Source organism: Hordeum vulgare, chromosome 3H, assembly GCF_904849725.1.
Source record: "Hordeum vulgare subsp. vulgare chromosome 3H, MorexV3_pseudomolecules_assembly, whole genome shotgun sequence".
NCBI classification, from domain to species: Eukaryota; Viridiplantae; Streptophyta; class Magnoliopsida; order Poales; family Poaceae; genus Hordeum; species Hordeum vulgare.
The window spans coordinates 402,276,937-402,290,973 of record NC_058520.1 but is presented as its reverse complement, the minus strand read 5'-3'; the positions used below and the strand labels follow the sequence as shown (position 1 = coordinate 402,290,973).

Genomic DNA, 14,037 nt, shown 5'->3' with positions numbered 1-14,037 from the left:
TTTTTAGAGGTTTCACTACAAGACTACATACGGATGTATATAGACATACTTTAGAGCATAGATTTACTCGTTTTGCTCCGTATGTAGTCCCTTAGTGACATCTTTAAAAAGATTTATATTTAGGAACGGAGGGAGTAGTCCGTAGTAATAATATTGCCCAGCAAACGCATTCCAGATCCAAGAAAAAACCGCACCTTTTTCGTGGCAGCAATATCTCTCGTGGACTTGTCCTTGTTGGGCTGAACCCCGGCTGCCCGCCCATCGCTTACTGTGCACGTCGCGACAAACGGTACACTCCCACAAATTGCCGTGGACTTGTTCGTGTTGGGATATTCCTTGGATAGTTGAAGAATTATCTGAAGTTGTTTATCTAACGACCAAAACAGTTGTTTAGCTATGTGAATTGTTTTTTTCCACCTGATAATCCATAATTATGAGTTTGCCTAGCAAGTATTGCACATTTTCTCTTGAACATTCTCAAATTTGATAATCTTGTTACTTCTAAATTATTCAGAGTTGGCATATGCTGAAAGAAACACTTTGAGAAGAAGACAAATTACACTCTGGTTACTAACCGTGACATTTCGTTGGTAAGCCTTATGGAATCTTGTTCTAAGAACTAAGTTTACAAGAATATTTCGAGGTCCTCTGAGTTGCTTATTTACTTAGTTAACATAAGTTCTTTTTCTCCTCATTACTTTTCTGAAGGAAGAGATTTTGTTCTCGGTGATTGGGCATAGTGATTTTGATGCATCGCCTGATCTCATTCTCACAAAGGATATCAATGGGGTGAATGCCGGTAGGAGAAACTTGCACATTGTTCATTTTTACTTTATGTTTGTCCAAATCATTTTCCAAGCAAAGCAATGGCAATTTCTGTGATATATCACGCTCATTAACACTGAATATTTGTTCACCTGCTACTGTATCTTGAGAATACGCATATGATAGCTTAGTATGACTCATTTGGTGGTTGATGAAAATCATATACTGGTCAGATTGTAGGAGGTTTGTGATTAGTTGTGCCATTCACTTTTAGAAATAGAACTGAGAGATGAAACCCATCTTTCGCGAATTAAAACTGAATGTGCAAGTTTTTATTGAAGCAACAACAAAGTTTAAGTTCTGATTTTGTAGATAAAAAATAATTGCCGACTGTAAAAATTTCCTCCCAGATACAAGTGTATCTCGTGGTTGATTAAAATCATCATTATAATCCCATGATTTTAGAGTAGTGTGATTTTGAAAAAAATGCAATGCCAAAGTCGGCCGAAGCGATGTCATATGAAATCTGGCTTCCATGGTTTATACTAAAGGCATCATTTTTCAGGTGGTATATACAATTATACACAACTTAATTTATTCTAAAGAATCATATTTCAAAGCTGCCTGAGCTCACCACTATCCTTGCTTCTACAAGCTAACCAACTTAATTTTATCTGTCTTTTGTTTTGTATTCTTGTCATTTATTTAGATAGATGTTTCTGTCCTTAATTATGTGGAAGGTCATGATGACTGCACCTACATCTGGTTCCACTTTCTTGACAAATTTGTGCAAAATGTTTTCAGGTACTCAACCTATTGATGCACACGGACATGATGACTCTCTAGCGTTTATGGACCAAACAACCTGTAATCATGGACCTTATTGTCTTGTAGACCATTTGGTGTTTCGAGTGTTTCGGAGCTTGTACTTTGTGCATGTAGATACAAACATGTGTGTTCTGGACCATCTGAAGTCTGTCATAGTAACCAATAGTCCTTATCTTTTTTTGACTTGTGTGTTCTAGATGATTGTTAAGATGGTCAAAACTATGCTTCCTCTAGGTAAATTTGTTTGTCAACTTGCGTTCAACGTATGTGCATGTTTATAAACATATTTTCATTGTGGTGTAATATGTGTTTATCTTGAACCTTCTTGTGGGTGTGAGGATAATAATTGAATGTTTTTAGAGCTGGTAGTATAACCTGTGGCGCACCATGAGCTATACTAATGGCACACCTGGGAGGCATACTAATGGCGCACCTAGGAGGCATACTAATGGCACACCTGGGATGCATACTAATGGCACACCTGGGAGGCATACTAATGGCCCACCTGGGAGGCCTACTAATGGCGCACCTAGGAGGCATACTAATGGCACACCTGGGAGGCATACTAATGGCGCACCCGGGAGACATACTAATGGCGCACCTAGGAGGCATACTAATGGCGCACCATGAGCTATACTAATGGCGCACTGCCTGGTGCGCCATTAGTACACCAGATACTAATGGCGCACCTGTGGTGCGCCATTAGTAAAAAAATCTAATGGCGTGATGCTAGTGGCGCACCTATAGTGTGCCATTAGTAGCCAAAATAGGTGCGCCACTAGCAGGCCTTTTGCTGGTAGTGTATCGATGAAGATGTGAACCATCTAATAGAAGTCAAATTTATGAAGTGGCGCCAAGCTTCTCGCATTCTTTGTGACAAGAGAGTGCCACAAAAGCTAAACGGTAAGTTCTATAAGACGGTAGTTTGACCCGCAATGTTGTATGACGCTGAGTGTTGGCCGACTAAAAGGAGACATGTGGAACGGTTAGGTGAGGCGGAGATGCGCATGTTGAGATGGATATGTGTCCACAAAAGGAAGGTCCGAATCTAGAATGATGATATATGTGATAGAGTTGAGGTAGCGCCGATTGAAGAGAAGCTTGTCCAACATCGTCTCAGATGGTTTGGGCATATTCAGCGCAGGCTTCCAGAAGGCCCAGTGCATAGCGGACAGGTAAAGCGTGTTGATAATGTCAAAAGAGGTTGGAGTATACCAAACTTGACATGGGAAGTGTCCATAAAGAAAGATCTAAAGGATTGGAGCATCACCAAAGAACTAGCCATGGATAGGGGTGCATGGAATCTCGCTATCCATGTGCCAAAACCATGAGTTGGTCGCAAGATCTTATGGGTTTCTCCTCTAGCCTACCACAACTTCTTTGGGCCTAAAGGCTTTCTTGTTGTTTTTGTTGTTGTTGTTTTTATTGTTGTTGTTGTTGTACATTAAATGCACATAGAAATCAATTAGTGTATAAAAAGCCAGACGAACCCTTAATAATTTCATATTTTGGGTAGTACAAACCTATTGGTCTGTGTTGTTTCTAGAAAACAATCAAGGAGAGAAGCAGCATCGGATGTCGTTTCACCAGATGTGATATGCATGTTCCCTATTAGAACCATGTAGCATATTGTGAGAAGCTCCGGTTTGTAAGAGCCTTGTGCCAAAAAATGTCGAGGTTGGTTTTTTTACCATGAAATACTTGTGCCTTGTCATGACACCATGCCAACTTTCATGAATTTCTCACGAGTTTTGGATTTACGGGAATTTAAAAAACATATTTCTCGATGTTTGTCGTCGAGCCAAGACGATGACATGTTTGAAATTCATTCCAATTTCTTTCGTGGGACCTTTAAAACATGCTTCCAGGGACACATATATAACTTTTGAACCCATTTTGGTGCACTCGACCTTGTGATTGTAGATCAGAACTGAATTATGCAAATTAAATCCATAGAAAACTCAATTAATGTATTAAGAAGTGAGATGACCCCTTAATTTATTCATTATGTTGCACATCACACCTATTTCTTTATGTTGTTTCTACAAAAAAACCTAGAGTGAAGAGGCATCGGATGTCGTTTCACCTCCACATGTGACATGCACAATGTTCCCTATCAAAATCACAAAGCTTCTTGTGACAAGCTCTCGTTTGTAAGAGGCTTTGTGTGAGAACATGTACAAGTTGTAATTTTTTACCACTTCATATATGTGCCCTTGTCATGACACCACACCAAGTTTCATGAATTTCTGATGAGTTTTGGATCTACAAGAATTGCAAAACAAAGTTTCTCAATGTTTGCGGCCCAGCCAAGACACTCAGATGTTTGAAATTTACCCCAATTTCTTGCATGAGACCTAAACATGCATCGAGGGACTACATACATGCATCGAGGGACCTAAACATCCATATGATTTTTCAACCAATTTTCATACACCAGACCATGTGATTATAGTTCAAATCTGAATTATGCACATTAAATATCAAGAAAACTCAATTAATGTGTTAAATAAGCCAAATGAACCCTGGAAAATTGTATTGTTTCACACGACAGTGATTTTGCTCTATGGTGACTCTAGAACTAAATTCAAGTCGAGAAGAGACATCGGATGTTGTTTCTCACATAAAAGGTGAACGTTCCCTATCGGAACCACATAACTTTCGTGTGAGAATCTCCGGTTTTTAGGAGTCTTGTGGAAAAACTTGTCCAAAATTGGGGATTTTTTTTACCACAACGCACAACCGGGAAAGGTCATGATACCATGCCGAAGTTTCATGAATTTCAGATGAGATTTAGATTTACAAGAATTTTAAAACCAAGCTTTTTGATGTTTGTCGGCGAGCCAAGACATTGAGATGTTTGAAATTCATTCCCATTTCTTGCATTGGACCTAAACATGCAGCGAGGGAAACATGCCTGGAAAACTCAATTAATGTATTATCTGCATGCCTAGAAAACTCAATTAATGTATTAATGCCTATTTTCATGTGCCGGACCTTGTGATTGCAGTTCAAAATTTAATTATCTCCATTAAATGCCTAGAAGACTCAATTAATGTTCTAAAAAGGCCAAACGAACCTTGGAAAATTCTATAGTTTAGCACGATAGTCATGTTGCTCTATGGTAACTCTAGAAATAAATTCAAGGTGAGAAGAGATAGCGGATGTTGTTCACACATAAAAGGTGAACGTTCCCTATCGCGACCACATGGCTTCTTGTGAGAATCTTCGGTTTGTTAGAGGCTTGTGCCAAAACTTGTCCAAAATTGGGCATTTTTTACAACAACACACAACATGGCAAGATCGTTACACCATGCACTAGTTATATAAATTACTCATGACGTTTGGATTTGCACGAATTTAAAAACCAAGTTTCCCAATGTGTGTGGCAAAGCCAAAATGCTAAGATGTTTGAAATTCATTCCCATTTCTTGTGTGGGACCTAAATATGCATCCGGGGAAACATATATGATTTTTCAACCTATTTTCATGCGCTGGACCTTGTGATTGTAGTTAAAATTTGAATTATGCACATTCAATGCCTAGAAAAATCATATAATGTATTAAAAAGGCCAAATGACCGTGGAAAATTCCACAATTTAGCATGACAACCATGTTGCTCTATGGTTACTCTAGAAATAAATTCTACGACAGAAGTGGAGCTGATGTTTTTTCACACATAGAGGGTGAACATTCCCTATCGGAACCACATGGCTTCGTCTGAAAATCTTCGGTTTGTAAGACATTTGTGCCAAAACTTGTCCCAAATTGGGATTTTTTAGCACAACACACATGAGCCATGACATGACACCATGCAAAGTTTCATTAATTTGTGACGATATTTGGATTTAGTGGAATTTGAAACACACGGATTCTCAATGTCTACGGCCAAGCCAAAATACCGAGGGGTTTGAAATTCATTTCCATTTCTTGCATGAGACCAAACATGTATCTAGTGGCACATATATGATTTTGAACCCATCCAGTGCCTTTAGCATATGCTTAAATATAGTTCATATTTGAATTATGCACCTGAAATGTCTAAAGAACTCTTTCAAAAGGCCTAAACAACCGTGAATAATTCCATATTTAATAAACACACTATAGTTGCACGTTCAGTGCAGATAACTGTTTTTGCAATCCAAACACCTTCAATTGTCAATGTAACCTCATTTTTTGTTTCAAAACAATATGAAAATCACGTGCATCGCAAATAGTTCTTCATCATAAAACGTGTGTGATATGGTATAATATATCTTGGGCCATTACGCCGGAAGCTTCATCGGCTACAATCCACAACCGGTGCATCAACCACACAATCACACATGCTCCCCAAGACCACTGTACCGTTTTAACATCATTGGTGAAAGATGGGGACGTAGATCCGCGTCGTGAATGCAAATTCGGCATCCCACTCCGACTTGAGGGAGGCTGCATCAGCCATGAATACGCTCACAACATCCCTGAGCGCAACCAAATCCTTGATGGGGCAATTCCAGCCACCAAAAAGGCAGCATCTATAGCTAAGATGGCGGCAGCATCATCCGCAACCAGGATAGCAAATGGTGAGAATGACACAGCGGCTATCCGTTCATCGACGACTACTGTAGCCATGATGGTGGCGCACAAGGCTATGCCGATGCTGCCCACGCCCAGCTCGTGTCTCTCACCATGCAAATAACAGCAGCCTTCTGCAACATGAGTCGACAACCTACGTCTGAAGAGTTGGCAATCGCCGAGAGCGCTCGGGCAGTCGTCCATTAATCGACAACCTCCCTAGACGAGATGGAGTCCTTAAATGTGTCACACCGTGTGTTTATAGCACATTTTTTTTACAAAATTTGTAACCATTTAAAACTTTTTGTGTGATTGCGATGATTGATCTGGTTGCTACCTGCTTGTGTGTTTGATTGTGTTTTAAATCGCAAAAAAATATTCTTCTCTCAAGAACTCCTCTCCTTGACCCCAAACCCTCACCCGTGATCATGCCATGTGTATAGGGCCAGAAACTACTATTACAAAATATTGTTTCAACAAAATGGTATTTAATTATTTTAAGTTTACAAAAAACCCTCACTTGAGATTTGTACTACAAGTCCTCAAATTAGGGGGATGTTCTACCTTAAAGATTTTATTTGTATCCAATTATTAAAAATACTTCCCAAAACCACAAAATAATTATTTTAAAAGTTATTTTCCTATTTTATTTAAAAACCTTTTTATGAAGCCAGAAATGATCTTTTATGGATGACAATTATTTTCTTACTTCAAAAATATTTACGAAAAATTAGGGAAACTAAGTGGACATATATTTTCCATACATAAGACTTTCAACACATGGTCATGTTCAAGATATTGGACAAAACCCCTCAAAACCCTTTCTCCCTATTCCAAGATTTTGAAATATTTCCATAGGAAATATTCTCAATAGATTCCAGGAAAATTCTAGCAAGCGACACAAGATATATGTGGTGACCCTGCAATGTTTCATCTCAATCGAAGTTGATTTTGTTCACCAAAATATCTCAAAACCCTCTGTGTCTAGAACCAAATTTGAGCAACTTTACATTACCAACTTTATCCAATTGATCCCAAACTTTACAGGAGTGATCTATCCCCCAAATAAGGATGCTAAACCAAGTTGTGCATTTGTGGGAGTTGGTTTGGTCACGTAGGACCACATGAATCTGATTATGTCCATTTTTAGGGATTTTCATGTTTACATTGCCAACTTTTCTCAAATGAGCTCAAACTAGGTAATCCCTATTGATTTTACCCACAGTTCCATCATGTCAAGTTTCACAGCAACCGGGCAAAGGAATCTTGCCCAAAACCCCATCAAACACCTTCTAGCAGAGTGCCAAAACTGCTGCTAGGACATCCAAAGTTATTCCCCTTCACCCCTAAACTTTACCACAACTTCATAGGAATCCCCCAGCACCCCGAGTAACTTTCCTGGCATCCAACTCCATGATTGCATGGGTGAAATCCTCCTTGCAAACCCCTCGACAACATCTTTCCTCCCCTCTCTCTATTCTCTCTCACACATATGGCCACTCCACAGGAGCCAATAGCACTTCCCAGTTGTTTATTCCCCCCCTAGCTTTTAGACACAAGTGGCTGCGCCAGAGCGCGTCTTAGTCTTAATCGTGCCGTCCAAAGTCGTGCTCCGGAGCATGCTACAGGGACGATAGAGCGGTGACCTGCTCCGTGCCCATCCCCTTGCCGCGTCGAGCCACTCCCCTCACGCCAGTCAAGGTGCCTTGACGTCCGCAACACGCTAGACTACTGGCCCTCTCCTCTCTCTCCCTGCATCGGTTCTTCCTAGCGTGTCCCCAACGCCACCCAAACCGGCCAATGTGAGAGTTTGCTCGCACGCGCGTGCTCCCTCTCTCTCTTCTCTCTCCTTGTGGTCATGGACGACCCCGAGGAAGACCCTCGAGCCACCCATCACCTCTCCTATGACCCTAGTGACCATTGCAACAAACTCTGTTGCTAGGGTCCATGGTGGTCTTGTGCCCCGCCTATTTAAACCCCCTAAGACCCCCCCTCCCCCCTTTGATCGCTCTCCTCTCCACCCAATACGGTAGCTCCTACTCCACCTCCCGGAGCCCTAGTACTCAGGATTGAGCTCAACGCCACCGCTTCGGGCTGTCGCTGATCTCGTAGTAGGGAGCCGCTCCGACCATCTTTCTTCTTTATCTCGATTTCACTTGCTCTCCTGATGTGTTTCCCCCTCACCCCCATCCTTTTTTCTACAGGAATTGGCCCCAGCGACCCCCTCCCAAAGCACCTCCACCACGGGACCTCGTCGGTGGTGACTCCCTGCACCCTCGCTCCTCCCTCCACCACCACTTGAACGGAGACTCAGCCAGAGACTCATTTCCACCCCTGGCTGCCCCGCAGTGCCCTCCGTCATTGCCGGTGAGCTCTCCGCCCTCTTTGTCTCGAGGTTGAGGATCACAAGTGGGGGCCACCTATCATCCTCAACGCTCCCTCACCTCCCCTCTAGACCCTGGTAGTTGGGCCCCATCTGTCGGGTTTAAACCCTGGAAGGTGCCGCGTGGCCTGGTTTCGCTGGCTCAGCCATCTCGGCTCGCAGCTTCTAGCCCACAAGGCAAAAAGCCTCTTTTATTTTTCTATTTTTGGAGAAACTTGAAAAAATTCCCCAGAAATAATTATTTGTCCAAATTCAAATATTCCTCCACCTAAAATCTTGCAATACTATGTAGTATTTGAGGATGCCACTTGTAATTTTTTTGAGAATGTATTATGTATAGTTTTTATTTAAAACCTAGTTTTGAATATTTTAAACCACTCTTAAATTAGTTTTTAAAACTTTTTACACTTCAAAACCATAGACTAATACTTTTAGGTTTTAGTATAGTATTTTATAGAGTGGTGTGACATTTTGGAAGTGGATTATTTTCATTGTTTTTTCTGTGTTCTTATTTTTGCCCGTTAATATTGCGACGGTAGATTGTGTTGTTGACGAGGGAATTGGACTAGATGACTCTGAAGACCTCGGAGACTTTATTGATCTAGGCAAGCAGCCCTTTGACCATTCCTAATAAACTAGTTTTATGCATGTCATATAGCACTTCGCTCTGATGCATTAAATCATGTTGAATCGGTGACTACCTCCGATAACTCCTCATTGACACTTGCACTTGAGCATGACCCTACCTTCCTATGGGGGTTCTGAGGGTGGGAAGTAGTGAGGTTGCTAGTAGTTGCTACGCATATGGGATGGGAATATGCATGGTGACGAAAAAATGAAATGATTTCAAAGACATTTCAAAAACCCTGTCGGGTGCCACTAATGCCAGAGGGAGATGGTGTTGATCTAGGTAACCACTTGAGGAAGAAGTGGTGTACTGAGGCAAGTGAGTGTGTGTTTTCAAATACGGATTAGTTTGAGTTGCGACCGTTACTCCAAGCTTACATGTGCGACCACGATACCCCTTTATAGCACGAGGCTTTGTTGACTACCTTAGTGTATGCTAGCAGAGAGCCCGCATTACTAGTGGCAAGAGGGCTAGAGTTACCCTCTCGAGACGGGTTCATTCCAGCTAGGGCGACCATGGTTGTTTTCATATACACTGGGCACAATGTTGCATGATGTCATGGATGGTACGGTCTAGAGCGAGGCTCGTATGATATACATCGTGGGGGATGGCATCAACGAGTGGACTCTTTGTTTAGTGTAACCAGGGGAAAGGTATTGTTCAGGTGCTTACCTTGGGTATGTAATATACCGTGAGTCGTGGATGATGCACAAGTTCCCCGAGTCTTGTGGGTACACTGAGCAAACCCATGCAAAGTGTAAAAGTATTCGAATAGCCGTGTCCATAGTTAAGGACAATTGGGTGACTGTTGTTGGGCTACGTCCATGGTTATCGAATGGTGTGTGTGTGAGAAAGTTGATGATGTGAGAAAGTTGGCAGTATGACTCATGAGCTAGATTAGACGACTTGGCATGATGGGTGGACATAGGATGTTCAACCCTCAGTTGATATTGATATCAATAACCTGTTCGTATGGATATCAGCGACCTTATGATGCATACCTCCGAGATATCAATCATGTCATTGCACTTAAAATTAGCTTTCTATAAATTACCTATTTAGTGTTATATCGTGCTTTGTCATTACCTTGTTCCACGACATAGGTTGGTTGTGAGTACATTCAAAGTACTCATTGGCTTGCCACTGGTTATTTAATAGGCCAGTCATGGAAGAGCGGGAATATGGAGTGTAGTTCGTCTGAGACAAACATGCAAACTATGGCGCTTCCCAGTCAGAATGCCTATAGTTTAAGGTAGATGGCATGGGTTCACGCTTTCGATCAAGATTTCCGCTACTAGTTATGTTTGGTGTGTCAGTCTTTGAGGTCCTATCTATGTAAGACTTGACCTTAGTGGTCTCTATTTGTATCAAATGGTATATGGATGTAAGACTATTGTAATCCAACTTATGTGTGTTCAGTGAGCATCGATCTCTAGGGGCACTGTACACGTACACTCGGTGATCACGACTTATGAGTCGGGGTCCCCACACAATGCCCGGACCACGGCCGCCCAGACCCAGCTCGTGGCGGCCTTTTCCTAAGAGATGGCGGACACGGGTTGTGGGGTGCTTGTTGACTATGTGGCGATGGATGCCATGGAGCCCCTTTTTCCGGAGGTCATCGAGTGCGAGCTTGTCATGGAGGATGCGGCGGAGATCGACGAGCATGAGGCGAAAAATTAGTCTTTTCTAGAGTGTTGTTCTTTTATTAGAGTAAAAGGTCAATCAGATTTGTTTAATTGCTCGATTAAATAAGTGTGGGCTATGGTGTAGGCTCTTTTGTGTAGTATCCAAATTAGCAATTGATGTTATAGTATGTGATGATGTGGATGACAATTGTAACCAGGAAAATTCAGACAAAAATTTGCCGCCATATCCCCTTACGTTTTCCAATTGAAAATGAAATTCAAGTTCATCAAACACAATTTGTTGCCACGAACCATGTGCAATGCAGTATCCAATCTTATGTCGGAAGCTTGGAGACAAAAAAATTGCACGTTCAAGCTCATCACACATGGGGTATAGAACATGCTTCGTTTGTGGTGTACAGATATCGCAAACTGTCTGAATAATTTACACATTCAAGCTCATGAGACATGGGGTAAAGTACATGTTTCCTTTGCGATGTTTAGATATTGCACACGGTTCTAAATAAGGGACTGTGTCCGATGATACTTTTCGTGCTTGTTTTTTGCTGCACCGAATACAAATTTTGGGCTACTGCAGAAATATGTACCTCCATCATCCCCCGGTACCAATCAAAAGCTACATTTCCCCCTTTTCCTCGTTCTTTTCCTGGTTCAAAGCTTCACTTCTCGCTTGCAGTACCGCCACTTCACCGGCGACGCTCCTTCGTGCTGCTCGGACTCGTCCATGTTGGCACGTAATCGACACCTACCCAATACCCCCTCTCTTCCACCCCTCCTCCTCCATCCCACATGACCCGACCGCCGGTGCAATACCTTCCACCCAAATCACCGCCCCATCCTCTAAATAATCGCTGTCGAAAGCCGTGGTGCACGCAGTATAGCCAGGATCTCACGAAGCATTTGGTAGCAGAGAAGCAAATCACAGCTGCACGCGCGGATGAGGCAGCGATGGCTGCCATGCGTGCTGATCCCCGGATCTTGGAGTAGAACCCACCGTCCAGGCCACCGTTGATGTCTCACGTGTGGATGCCGCCACGTAGTTGGCTGCTATAAATAATATCTCGTGGTCTTTTCTCGAGGGCACCCCCAGTGCGTTCGACGAAGACTAAGATTTGTTTTCTTAGCGTGCCTGTGCTTACCTTAGCTCCAGAGATGGCATGTTGGTGCCGAGGCAGGATCAGACCACTCACCACTATGAGGGGTGCACCCATAGTGTGGAGGCCTGACCCTCTAAAATTAACAATATAGCTAATTATTGTACTAGTCGGTGTTGTCTCGTTTGATTGCAGACCTTCTATAGGTGTGAGGAGGGATATGAGGAGGCGGCGGCCTATGTTCTCGAGGCCGAGTGCAGACGGCTATTACAAAACTTGCGCCACTAGGCTCGGTCGCACACTATTCGAGACTACTACGCAACGTGTGGTGTTAAGAAGCAGAAGGAGTGTCGCGGAAAGTATCTGAAGAAGGAGCAGTACATGAAGGTAATTACCTATTCTTAAGTCCTTGTACATAGTTTTCTTGATTTGATTCGTAGGCGTAGTGCTAAAAAAATCTTTTTACCAACTTATAGGTGCCCCCGAGATGGTGTGCAAAAAATAGGAATTGTTGGGAGGCGTTGATGGATGAGTGGTGCACAGACAACTAGAGATCCATCCACGACCATGCGAAGGATTAGCGTTCCCAAATGGTTGGTGTGCCAGACCATCAAGGCAGCGCCAACTTAATTCAGTTCGGACGGAACTGGGTATGTGGTTTGCTTCCTTATTCATGCAATTAATTCTTCATGCTAGCTTGAGCCCTTTACTAATACTTTGTTCCTCTATTTTAGGTGCATCATAATAAGACGGAGGTGCCACAGTTGTACCACTACTGGAATCCAGAAATTTGCCGTCAGCCAGTTCTTTACCGTCTGCTGGCTGACGGCAAAGAACCTCTTTGCCATCAGTTGACACAATACAGACGGCAAAGAACTGACACATGGCAAAAATACTATTTTCCATGTGTGGGTCCTTTGCCGTCTGCCAGCAGACGACAAAGAGCCCCAGGGCAGACGACAAAGGGGACGCGTGGGTCCCATGCGTGCCGTGTCCGAAATCCGGGGGCCTTTGCCGTCCGCGGGCCTTTGTCATCTGCCATACGGCCCTTTGCCATCTGCCATACGGCCCTTTGCCGTCGGGGGCGGACGGCAAAGGGGCAGCCCTATAACGGCCGTTACCCCTCTCTCTCCCCTCTTTGCCGTCTGCCCCCACATGGCAAAGGGGGGAGGCAGACGGCAAAGAGAGGAGGCCTGCCGTTAACACTTAACGGGGACGTTGCAATATATGCCGTCCCACTTATTTTGCCGTCTGCCCCCTCATGGCAAAGATTCTTTGCCGTCCGCTTTGTGAAAGCAGACGGAAAAGAGCCTCTTCACCGGATTTTTTTTTACCGTCTACTTTGCCATGAGGGGGCAGACGGCAAAGCCTTTGCCGTCCGTGGTTGCCCCCTTTGCCGTCCGCCTTGGCAGACGGCAAATTTCTGAATTTCAGTAGTGTACGACCTTTATGGCATGGCCTGTACTGCCTCCTACAAGAAGGCCAAGGCATTCTATGAGTCTGACCTGGATCATCCAGAGAAGTTCACCAACATCTCCTCCCACCACAAGCTCATGAAATACACGGACGTGGGGAAGGCTAGGAAAGAGGAGGACTTTAACCCTAGCCAGGAACCTTTGGATCCAGAGCTAGTGATGATATCTGGAGGCGGGAGTCCCCATGGCTCGATAGCCATTGGAGATGGAACAATACGTTGTCCACTCACTCTCCCGAAGATCATGGCACTCTAGTCGAGCTCCTATCCTGAGATAACGCTTCGTCTGCGGCAAGTCGATCTTGCCATCGAGGTTAGTTGTACGGACTCAGAGAACTTTCATCCATTTCATTGTGTCTATGGCCATCGATAACTGCAGTGGTAACGAGGAGTGGTGTTGCAGGCTGCTCTTCAGAAAGAGAGAGTGCCAAAACAGGCCGATCTTCAGGTGATTCTGGAGCAGATGGACCGAACCACGACTCGGTTGTTGGAGGAGGAGAGGGCCCGGAATGATGTGAGTCACTTGGCCATGTACGAGCTTATTGTGGTAAGTTTCTTTTTCACATTAGCTAAATCAAGCGTGTAATGTATGTTTCATTACTAAGTAATACATCTGACTCTTCAAAACCAAATGTAAAATCTATGTGCGAGAAGACCGG

General features: G+C 43.4%; 1 long non-coding RNA gene across 1 annotated transcript; it reads left to right on the top strand.

The window, feature by feature from the left end:
• Positions 1-388: 388 nt before the first annotated feature.
• LOC123440045 lies at positions 389-1,829 on the top strand. Its single transcript, XR_006630263.1, has 3 exons — positions 389-590; positions 709-799; positions 1,570-1,829. It is a non-coding gene; the product is annotated as an uncharacterized LOC123440045 (long non-coding RNA).
• Positions 1,830-14,037: the final 12,208 nt, after the last annotated feature.